This window comes from Arachis hypogaea, chromosome 18 (genome assembly GCF_003086295.3).
Source record: "Arachis hypogaea cultivar Tifrunner chromosome 18, arahy.Tifrunner.gnm2.J5K5, whole genome shotgun sequence".
Classification (NCBI taxonomy): Eukaryota; Viridiplantae; Streptophyta; class Magnoliopsida; order Fabales; family Fabaceae; genus Arachis; species Arachis hypogaea.
The window spans coordinates 68,616,230-68,627,808 of record NC_092053.1 but is presented as its reverse complement, the minus strand read 5'-3'; the positions used below and the strand labels follow the sequence as shown (position 1 = coordinate 68,627,808).

The window sequence follows — 11,579 nt, the reverse complement described above, 5'->3', positions numbered from 1 at the left end:
CTTGTTATTTTAATTTACAATTAATGCAAATTTATGTTTACATGTCATTTATTACTTTCTTTAGTTGTTATTGTTATTTTCTTGCTTTGGTAGCTTTAGAATTTATTTTATTGTATTTTAATATTATTTTATTTTCATACACACCAAGTGTTTGATAGAATGCTTGGTTTAGTTTTTACATAGTTTTTCTCCACTCTTGACTTGAAATTGTTGACTTTGGTGTCCCTTGAGTCATTGATGTCCATTCTTGTTTGATATATTAGAGTAGTTAGTTGATTTGGTCTCCCTTGACTCTATGTGACCCCTTAGTGTTGACATAGGACTTAGGGATTGAAATTAACTATGCCTATTTGACTTATCTTTGATGTAAGGTTGACTAAGTAGGATTAACTCTTCATAATCATCATGTGTTTGTGGTCAATGGCTAGGATAGGTAACCTTAGCTCTCAATTGCTTGCCAAGAGGTTTTCTTGCATTTGAAGTTTCCTTTCCTTGCATTTAATTGCTTTGACTTTTATTGCTTTGATGTTTAATTTCTTGCATGTTTATTTTTCACACTCTTGGTTGAAAAATTAGGTGTTTGGGTGGAATTGAGTTGTGGATGTCCATTTCGCATTGTGTGAGAATAGTTGATTGGTTTGGTTTCCATTGACGCTAGTCTTTCACTAAGTAATTAGTGAATTGACTAGGACTTATGGATTGAGATCAATTACACTTTTTGACTAATTCTCAAAGAGGATTGACTAGTTTAAAGTGATTGCACACAATTTCCATGTTTGTGGTCCATAACTAGGATAGGAATCCTAAATTCCCCAATTTTTGCTAAGAGTTTCCATTTACATTCCTTACATGTTCATTTACTTTCTTGCTATTTACATTTCTTGCTCTCTTGCCTTCATTCCCAATTCCCCATGCTCTCTCTCATAGCCAATGATTGTATATTTCATTGCAACTCCTAGGGAAGACAACCCGGGAGCTAAATACTCTCGGTTATAATTTGTTTTGTATTGTGATAACATTTGATTGACGGTCAATTTGTTGGGTTAGGACTATACTCACAACGCCAATTCCATTTTGATAATCGAATTCCTAACCTTTATGCAAATCGACCATTGTCAATCACATAAATGCATAAATATACATTAAACCATGGACATATAGAACCAAAGATTGAAATCATAGAGAAGAGCAACACAGAAGAATAAAGTAAGTGGTTGGATAATGCAACCACACAATAAGGCTCAGAATCTCACAAGTTGTATGTTCTTTAACTCAAAAACCATATTCCATAATGTATAAACCATGCAAGTTTCAATGAAAAATTTCAACTCAATTCAATTTGAATTTCGATGCCCTTTATAAAAAGTAAGTTTCTTGGAAATTTCATTAAATTGACTAACATTTATTCTATATATGTATATAGTGTGATTGGATGGAAAAGGTCAAAAATCCTAAGTTTAATTCCTAATTTCAATCAAACCAAGATAACAAGAGTATAGGATATCAAACTAGATGCAATCATCACATCATCCCAAATCACAATCATAGCTAAAAAACTAAAAAGCATATGGAAATGCTAAAATCAAAAGCAAAATGTAAAGATATGCATCACTATAATATAATACTAGGTTATGTACAAGCAAAATTAAAATGTGCAATAAACTAAGAAAGTGCAAAAACTAAGCAAAAAGGTTTTCAAAAAGATAAAATATATACAAAACAACTAAAAAGCACAAAAAAAAACTAAACTAAAAGTGTTCGGAAATGGAATTTTTCACCCAAAATATGCTTGCTGAAGATGAACAACCTCCCCACACTTGAGATGTAGCACCGTCCTCAGTGCTCAGATCAAGCGGAGTGGAAAGAATCGTTGCTATCATTGGCTCTTCCGTCTGCTGGTGGGTCTCGGGTGATAGAATGGCTGCAAGAACGATGGTGGTGCTAAGAAAGGAAGAACCAAGTCACAAAACAGCATATGAAGTGAACAGATAATAAAAATTTGAATGGAAACATGCATGAGATTCAAGTTGAAAGTAATCAGAAGAAACTTCCAATCAATCCAAGATAACTAACTTGTTTATCAAAGGTAAAGAGAAGAAAGGAGCATTGTTGCTATGCACGAAGAGAAAGGAAACCGTTAAAAAGTTAGTGTTAGTTGAAAGGTAAAAGGAAAGTTAAAAGTTATGTGAGTAAAAAGAAAATAGCTAGTTGAAAATGAAAAAAAAGAAAAGATAGTCAAAAGTTATGTTAAGAAGAAGAAGTTAGTTGAAAAAGAAAAGAAAATGTCAAAAGTTATGAAAAGTTAGAAATTAATGTTAGTTGAAAAGGAAAAGAAAAATTAAAGGTTAGGTGAAGAAAAAGAAAAAGTTAGTTGAAAAAGAAAACAAAGGTTAAACGTTATGTAAAAAGAAAGAAAAAGTTAGTAAAAAGAATGGAAGAAAAATCAAAAGTTAGGTGCATAATCACAAGTTCCTTAATTCTAAAAAGTTTCAAAAATTTCAAAACAAGCAAGTTTCTATTCACTTCTGAAAAAAATTCAAGATGCCAAAACAAGTAATGCACATATATGTGTAGAGCACATAATCAAGTAAATATCAATCACAAGTAATTGGCATAAATTAAAACAATTTGGCATTGACAAAGTTAGAAACATAGAGAAACAAGTAAGCTAAAGAACATTCAAACACCAAATTCCAATGAGGCATGAAAGTCACAAGTTGAAACAAGAATTGAAAACCTCATGATCTATGTGACTTAATATTAGGCATGAATAGAATGAATCAAATCAGCCACATAGATTAAAAACCTTCAAACGTGTGAGTTTATGCAAAAGAGTCTCAAATTTTCCAAAGAATTTCAAGCTTATGGTCAATTTAAAAATTCACTTGAACTATTCAATGCATAGAAGTAAATTAGCATCACAAGCAAGCAAAGAAAGTTAGAAGCATGACCAAAACTTTCAAAGAAGTTCTTGAGGAGTTTTCCAAAACCATTTAGCAAACAAGATTCTATTAACACAGAAATCCGTCAAATAGAATCTTGTTGGACCAAATAAAACAATGTCATTTAATGAAACAAGGTTAGGAAAAATCCAGCAGCATTTCAGCAGCAAATTGGCTATTTCCCAAACTCAATCAATCAATTCAGATTCCATATGAGTTCATTGACAATTAAAAACACCAAAACCAGATATGTAAGCATGGGAAGTAAGCAAATGAGCCAACATGGATTGAAAAATCAGCAGCAGTCAAACTTGAAGCAAGAACAAAATGGATAATTGAACTTGAGCAATTGACAATTTAATTCAAATTGAAGAAAGGCAGCATCATTCAGCAACAAAACAGCAATCAATGGCCCAACATACAGCATCAAAACAGTAATAATGAACAATCCAGCAGCAATAACAACTCGAATTCATAAATTTATCAAGATCATCATCACTGCAACAGCCATAGCTAGGGATTGTTCGTTTCAAAAACCAGCCACCAACAAGAAAAAGCAATAATTAACAACAGGGCAGCATTCTGTTCTTTGAATTTAACAACCAATCACAAGTATTCAACATGAATTTAAACAACTAAGCATCTTGAATCAAGTGATTGAGTTCAAATTGGAACAAAACAGCAGCAAAAACAACTTAAATTCATACATTAAGCAAAAATCATCACTACACAAGCAACCATCAACAATATTTAGCAGCTGGTTCATCCCAAACAGCCATGAACAAAAGCACAGCAACAAAAAACAACAGTAATTGATTCAGTCAGGATTCTTTCCATTGAATTCAATAACTACTCCACAAGCAAGCAGCATGAATCCAGACAAATGCAACTAACTGAATCAAGTGATTAGGTTCAAATTAAAACAAAAATTCTCAAAATTCATGACTGCACAAATAACATTCTGGACTCATCCAAACAATGGCAATCAGCACGAACACAGCAGCAATCAATCTTGAAGCAAGAACAAAATGGAAAATTGAAATGGTGCAATTGACAATTGAATTCAAATTCAAGAAAATCAGCATCATTCTAGCAGAAGCCTTTAACAAGAATAAGGCAGTAATACAACTATGTAGCAGCATCAAACAATCCAGTTTAGCACAAAAGTAAATCAATAAAACAGCAACATAACATCAATAACAATTTAAACTAAACCAACAGCATCAAGCAGCATTCTTTTCATTGAGTTCAATAACCATTCCAGAAGCAGCATGAGTTCAAACAATTAAGCATAATTGAATCCAACAATGAAGTGCAAATTTAACCAGAAACTCAGCCAATAGCACTCAGCAAAAACAGATAACCAGGCAGCAGCATTCTTTTTGTTAGACAAATAACAGAAAAATAATGGCCTAAAAACATAGCACCAAAACAGCACAAGGAACAACAGTAACTGATTCAGTCAGCATTCCTTCATTGAATTCAGCAATCAATTACGAGTAATAAAAATTCAAACAATTACACATAGCTCAATCCAAGAATGAAGTTCAACTTGAAACAAGAAATCAGCAGCAATAAGATCTTAAATTCAGAATTTGGTCAAGATCATCACTGCATAAGCAAACCAGCACTTGTGCATTCCAAATAACAGCCATCAGCAAGAACAAAGTAGTAATAAACAACTATGCAGCAGCATCAACAAACCAAATTAACACAGGGGCAATTCATCACTAACAACAAACAAACCAATCACAAATATAAAATCAGTCATTCCCAAATAGCAGCAGTAAATAGCATGTTTCCCAGGTTCAAGCAAGCAGTAAAAAGAATTCATATGACTTAACCAGTTTCACAAACTGAAATCATTGCAGTTCATATAATATGGACCAAGCAACAAGTAGGGCAGCACTCAGCAACAACAAACCAAGAAAAATTAATGAAACAGTAACACTTTCACAGCATCTATTTTGGACAATAAACAAAAATACAATAAACAGCAATCACAAGTCTAGAATTCAACACCAAAACAGCACAATAAACAAGTTCATCCATGGCAGCATTCAGGGAAGAAAGAAAATCATTCTGAACAGCAGCAGCAATCATAATTACAGACCTACATCAACTATCCACGCCAGATTCTCTAACACCCTAATCAACTAAACAGGCATAAACTAACTAAATTAAGCTAAACAAAATGACCTAACTAGCTGTAATATGATAAACGAAACAGAACAAAATAAAGGAAAAAGAAAATGGTTAAACCTGGGAAGCAGAATCAGAGCAGAGGAAGGGAAGGGGAAGGAAGGGTGGAAGCGGCCAGCCAAAGTGGCGGCACCAGCGGTGATACTCAGAGACTGAAGCGGCAAAGAACGGTAGCGCTGCGTTGCAAGGCTGAGAAACAGGGGAGACGCCCTGTTCTTGCTGTTCGAAGGCAATCGAGAGAACAGGGGGAGGGAAATGGAGCAAGGGGGTTGGGGCTCGTGTGTGGGGGGGGGGGGGGGGTTGGTTCGTGGTGGTGGTTCAGACAGGGGGAAGAGGCTCGGACGCAGGAAGGTGGCGCAGGGGAAAGAAGAAAGAAGGGGGGCTGTGCGATGGGTATGTGCGGCGGCGTTGAAACGGAAGGCGACGATGGTCCAGGTTCGCCAGTCAGAGAGAGGGGAGAAAGAGGGGAATCTAGCCACCGCTGCTCTGGGTTTTGACGGAGGCGATGGTAAGGGAGAAGAGGAAACGCGACAATAGGGTCTGTGATGATTGCGGTTCTGAGCAGGCGGCGGTGGCTGGAGGTGAGGACCGCGATTAGGGTTGCTGGCGTGGTGGAGGTGGTTGACGCGAAGGTGATGGTGGACGACGGCGTGGAGGAGCTAGCGCTGTGGGTTCTGGGATGGGCGGAGGTGAAGGGAAACAAAGAGGTTGCGTGTTTGAGGAAGGAGAGAAGGAAAGGGAGAGGGGGTTCGTCGGTGGTGGAGACTGGAGACAGTGGTGAGGGAGAGAGGAAACGGCGGTTCGGTAGGGTGAGACAGTGAAAAAGAGGAGGGGTGATGTTGCGTCGGAGCTGGGTGTGATGGTGAAGCAGGGAAGGAGAAGAGGAAGTGACGCGAGAAGAGATGGAACCTCGTATTTGTGCATACGCATCACCTCCTAGGCGTAAGCACAGAAGGGAAAATGGGCAATTGTGCGTATGCACATTCTGTGCGAACGCTGTGAGAGGACGTGCATGCATACGCACTAGCATGTGCGTACGTACTAAGTGATTTTTTGAATTTTTTTTTTAAAATTGAGTTTCACCCAACACTTCAAAATGCATATAAATAAGAAATTAATAAAAATATGTAACTATTTACATTACTTTTAAAATTGTGCAAAATTTTATTTTTTAAATTAAAATCATACACTATTCAAAGCACTTTTAATATGCACTTCAAAACAAAAATTTATCAAAACTGTTTTAACCATTCAAAAACTAATTAAAAATTTTAAACATGTAATTCAAGTCAGAAAGGCAATTTAAACAAAATTACTAATTATTCAAATATGCATTTTGAAACAAAAATCTATTAAGTCAAACTAACAACCAAGAGACATATTTACAAGAACGAAATAAAGGAAGAAAGTTAGAAAGTTTTATCATGGTAGGGTGTCTCCCACCAAGTACTTCTTTTTATTGTCTTTAAGTTAGACAATTGGGGAAGCTTCCATCAAGGAGGTTTGTGCTTCCACTCTTCCTATAATTTCTGTAAGAATCGGGTTTTTCACGAATAAAATAATTTAAATACCCAAATTAAGTTATGGAAAGTTAGAATGAGAATTTGGGGATTTAAATATGATTTTCGGACTCAGTAAGTCCTTTTGAGTCAGAAAATGTGTTTTCTGCGAAAAATCGTGAAAAATCGCGAATCGGCAGTTGAATCGGTTAAACCGGTTTAAGTTTGTCTGGTTCTGTGCGAGAAAAAGTGAAAACAGTCGAAAATCCTAGAAACATATTAGGAATGGAAAACCGGGCGTTAGTGTTAAAGGTTTGGCCCAAAGTTGGGCCGAACGGGCTAAAAACGCTAACGGGTTAGATCGGGCCCAAATTGGGCCCAAAACCCAACATATAAAAGCACTCTTTAATGAGCCATTGAGCCATAAGCTCATTTTCAACAACCCACAAAGAAAAGGGCGCTAGTTATGAAAGAAGAGAGGAAGAAGGAAGTGACATTATTCACCTCCATTTTTCGGGAGCCATATCTTGAGCTACGGAGCTTTAATTGACGAACTGTTTATGGCCACGCGAAGCTCTCGACGAGCTCTTCCTTTTTATCTAAAGAAATTTGGTAAGATCTCTCTCTTCATGCTCCAGTTTCGTGCCCTAAGTTCTGTTCGTTTTGGGTTTAGTTTTTGAGTAGATTTTATCATTTTGCTTGTTTAGGTGATCTCTAGTAGTGGATAATTGATGGATTTTACCCCTACTCACGTTGGATAAGGTAAGGTTTCACTAAACCATTGTGTTTAGTTGTTTTATGTATCTTAGATTTTGATTTTGGTGATATATGTGTTGTTAGTTTGAGCTTTGGTGTTGGTTGGAGTTGGTTGAGGCATTGGAGCAAGCTTGGTGGCTTCATTTTGATGTTTGGAACATTTTGGAAATCGGCCAAGGTATGGTTTTAGTTTTCTTTATGTAATATGTAATATTTATGGACACTTAGGCTAGTTGACCCTAAGATAGGATTGAATGTTATTGGTGTATGAATATTTATATGTGAATTGATGATAATTGTGGGTTGTATTGGATTATTGTGGTTGAGGATGATTATTGGGAATTGTGGTGTTAATGAGTATTGATGATTAGTGTTGTTGATGAGGTTGTTGGTATTTAAGGGTTGATGATGAATAATGATGTCGTTGGTATTTAATGATTATAAAGGTTGATGGGGAATATTGATGTTATTGGTGCTAATTATAATTGTGATGTTGGTTGATGTTGGTGAGTGTGTATGTTGAGTGTGGTAATACGAGTATGGATAATGATTGTTAATGTTGAGGTTAAGTGATGAAGACTTTGAAATAGTTGTTGATGTTTGATGTTGGTTAAAGATTATTTATGATGGTTTTGGATGTTGATGAGTAAGAAATTTGATGGTATTGAGTAGTCTAATTGGGATTATGGATGGTTGAGTTGGAAAAAGGAGGGTATGGGCTTTTATGTTGTTTTGGTAATGTTTGGATTGTCATTGGTTTGATTTTGAATTGTGAGTTTTGGAAAAATTGGAGTTTTGAGGCTTTTGGTAAAAATAGATTTTTTGTGAAATTTGTCTGATCATAACTTTTGCCTCGATTTTTAAAATCTGATGAAATTTGTCTAGAATTAAAGATCTTTGAAAACACTTTAAATCGATATAAAGTTTGTGAAATTTGGAATTTTGTAGAGGAAGTTATGATCATTCAAAGTTGGTGTTAAAAATCTGAAATTCTGCAAAGTTGCAGAATTTTAAGATTTTCTGATATGTGCGCACGCACAACTCTGCAAAAATGTTATTCTGTGTGGATGCACGGACCTGTGCGTACGCACAGGCAGGGGAAAGGGCTCTGGTGGCAGCACTAGCATAGGTTGTGCGTGCGCACATCAATGAAGAATTATGACCTGTGCGGACGCACAGCCCTGTGCGCACGCACAAGTAGGGAAGGGTCGTCTGTTGGGGGCGCTCGCACAGCTTGTGCGAGTGAACAGGCTTGTATATTTTAGTACCTGTGCGTACGCACACCCTTATGCGTACGCACACTTTCAAAATTTGCCTGGGCGTGCGCACGCACACCTCTGTGCGGACACACATGCCCTATTTTATAATTTTAAACCTTGTTTTCAACTACTTCACCTTCCCAACAAGGTCGTAAGCTTCTATAACACCCTTTTAAGGCTTTTGGGCTTAGATTTGAGTATGGGGATAAAGGAAATAGGCTAAGGGTTTTAGTTGGTGATTATATTGAAAAGTTAGAGAACGGTGGTTTAGATTTCTGATGTATTGATGTTAAGTTTGGTTGAGAGAGAAGGAAGAGTAGTGAAAATGGTGAATGGCTAAGTTGATGGAATGAGTATGAGTGGAAGTATGTTATGAGGAGTGGCTTCTGAGATTGAATATGTAATTATAATATGCATTATTATCCGTCGTAGGGGCTGTGGCAGAATCCCGCCTACGTTCGGATGTGAGAGTGAAGTTAGGCTTCTCACTCATACTTTTCGCAACTAGAGGAAGGTGGTAGGGCACTCTCCCTCGATATATTTCCCTCTGAAAGGAGAAGGTGGTAGGGCACTTATCCCCCAGAACTATTCCTCCTGAAAATGCGACTTCTCTCTGATTGCAAGATGGTAGGGCACTAACCCTCGAAATTATGCGACAACCAGAGGAAGGTGGTAGGGCACTCTCCCTCGATATATTTCCCTCTGAAAGGTGAAGGTAGTAGGGCACTCTTCCTCAAAATTTTCCTCCTTATGCGCAATAGAGAGATTAATCCGGGAGTTGTCGACCGGGTTTTCTGTCGGGTTGGCAGTAACCGACATGTGATATCACAGCCAATAGGACAGACATTCATCGTGTGCATCTTCTATATGCTTAATTGCTTTGTTTACTTGAGTTTGCCTAATTGAATAACATGCTTATCTGCTTCTTGAACTACTTGTTGTATATGAATATTATTGTGTTTTACTTGTTTGTATTAATTGTGATTGTCTGGTGTTGAGGAGGTTAGGTAGGCGATGGCGATGGGATCGCACGGAGGTTAGGTTGGTGAGGGCTGTGGGATATAGCGGTGTGATTAGTTTTAGTTAGAATTCCCCTAAGTTTAGATAACCCGGTTTATGGTTTAAGTTTGTTATATATATATTTATTTTTTTTGTTCTAAGCTTGAATATCTATATGTGATGTGAAGTTCTAGGATTGCCTTCGGCGTCTCGGAACCTTACATCTTACATCATTGGGCACTGTTACCATACTGAGAACCTCCGGTTATCGTTCCATACTTTGTTATTATTTTTCAGATGTAGGTCGTAATCTACTTTGTGAGATTGCGGATATGGTAAGAGAGCGGAGTATGGTTCATTCCTTGTTTAATTCTGTTTTACTTTCGTCATAGTGTTCTTTCACCTTTTGTACATTTATCTTTATGGCCTTAGAGGCTCTTATTTGAGAGATAGGTTGTATAAGCTATTTTTTTTAAATTCTAAACCTCTGTATCTTCCTATTTGTAACTAGTCGGCTTAAACTCCGCGAGCTGCGGCTAGTTCGCTATGACTATAATAATATTGTATCTATATATATGCTTTATTCTTTCATCTAAACCTTGAGTCTTGTGCGTTAGTTTCGTGTGAACGTTTCGTGCTTCTGAAATTTCGTTTTTGAGCTAAATCCTTCATCAGGCTTCTAGAATATATTATTTCTTTCTATATATAAATATGTAAAACCTTTAGGACTATTGTAATCTCTGATTAACCTTTGCTTTACGGCTAGAGGTAAGGATTAGGGTAATTGGGGTGTTACAATTTCCACCCATGTTTGCAATTTTCATGACTTTTGAGATTCCAAAATTTGTGCACCCAATCTTCTTGTTGATCCTCTTCATTCCATCTAGGTGACAAACAATTGAAATTTCCAATTCCTATAACACAATAGCAACCAAACTCATAGTGCAATGGGTGAGAATTCATAGGAGAAAAAGAAAATAAAAACAAAAGATAGTAAGAACAAGCAAAATAAACTCCTAAAACTAGCAAAAATAAGCAATCAATCAAAAGTAAACTATTCACATATTCACATAATAACAATAGAATATAACACTATTGCAACTCCCTAGTAACGGTGCCAAAAACTTGATAGATGGCCTAAAGTGGGTTAGGAATTTTTCTCAAAATAGAATTGGCATTGCAAGAATAGTCCCAAATCCATAATCAACCAACATCAAAGTTTAAAATAAAGATTAGTCACAATTCAAATCAAATTAACCGGGAGTATTAAGTCCCGGGTCGTTCTCCCTAGGAATTACAATAAAATGTTCAATTATTGGCTATGAGATCAAGGGGGTTAAGATTGCAAGAAATTAAAATGCAAGAAATTAAATAAGCATGCAAGGGAATTAAAACTCAAAGCAAGTAAATCAAATATAAATTTTTATTAGATTACTATTTCAATCTCAAATATAAATTTTATTTTCCTGATTATAACTTTACCAAAAGACTGAACCCAATTTCCAAAATTCTTCAAGTTTTCAGCTTGAGTTTTCAGTCCGTTTTTAAGCTTTACTATTCCCAATTTTTCGCCGCTTTTCATTTAATCTCTCTGCCATCAAACCTCATCAATTTTAATCAAATTCTCATTCACAATAGCCCTAAAATAATCAAAATAACTCCAACTGGGCTATTCTTCATGGCCGAACCACAATTCACAAACAATAATTCAACAAAATTTCAACATAAATTTAATCAAGCTTAACTAATAATCAATCAAACCAACATTTACTTATCAAATTCATATTTAATTATTATAAAATTACCAAATCCTACTTCTGTATAAAATTAAAACAACAGAAGCTCCGGAGAAGCTTTCTGATTGAGCTGCTGAAGAAGAAAACGTCAAAAATTGTCTGCGCCTCCTAGAACTCTAATTAGCC

At 36.2% G+C, this 11,579-nt stretch overlaps 1 long non-coding RNA gene across 1 annotated transcript; it reads right to left on the bottom strand.

The window, feature by feature from the left end:
* Nucleotides 1-1,498: 1,498 nt before the first annotated feature.
* LOC112770080 (uncharacterized) lies at nucleotides 1,499-6,086 on the bottom strand. The gene is made up of 2 exons (XR_011876607.1): nucleotides 5,205-6,086; nucleotides 1,499-1,941 (listed from the first exon to the last, which is right to left on the bottom strand). It is a non-coding gene; the product is annotated as an uncharacterized lncRNA (long non-coding RNA).
* Nucleotides 6,087-11,579: the final 5,493 nt, after the last annotated feature.